This window comes from Nanorana parkeri, unplaced genomic scaffold (genome assembly GCF_000935625.1).
Source record: "Nanorana parkeri isolate BGI_ZX_2015 unplaced genomic scaffold, ASM93562v1 scaffold172, whole genome shotgun sequence".
Lineage (NCBI taxonomy): Eukaryota > Metazoa > Chordata > Amphibia > Anura > Dicroglossidae > Nanorana > Nanorana parkeri.
The window spans coordinates 250,210-250,960 of NW_017306440.1; positions in this window are offsets into that span (position 1 = coordinate 250,210).

The window sequence follows — 751 nt, forward strand, 5'->3', positions numbered from 1 at the left end:
GGGGGGGGTTTGTTTATCATGAGAAAAGAGGTAAGGGGGGAGGGATGGGTGGCTGTGGAAGGTGTGGAGGGGGAAAAGGAGTCTGAGTGGGACATAAAAGAAGGCTCAAAATGGGGAGGAGAAGGAAGGAGGGGGAGGATATTGGGGGAGATGTGGGAGTGAGTAGGGGGATGGGGAATCTAGTTATCACACTAGTGCAAGTCGGTATAGACAACTTGTTTTTAGAGTCACACTATATCAACAGGGTTATTTTGTGGGGTAGGAATGTTAGCGGATAAGTGAAGTTTATATTCAGAAGACGTTTTATAATGGATCCAGAAGAACTAGGTTTTTCTGAATTGCTTGTCCCTGCCCTTTAGAGAGGTCTTCCATTGTCATGGTTTTATTGATTCTCATGAACCATTGGAAAAATTATGTTGGGGTTGATGAACTCCATACCACACCAAAGGGGTGGTATGCATGCTTTTACAGTATTAGTCAAGTGACCGTTTGTATGCCTAAAGTGACACTAAACTCAGGAGTTAAATTTAAAAATGGGTTCAAGTACACTACCGCTCGAAGCTCGCTCCCGTAATGGACTATAAATCACATGTTTAGTTTACTAATTTGTATTAACATTGTAATTCATCACAGGCCTATGTTCATGGAGCCTAAAGTAGGAAGTGGGCCCTGTCACACCGGTCCATATTTGTTAAAGCAAAAATGGACTGGGGGCATTTGGTAGATGGCATTGCCATGATACCCATAACTA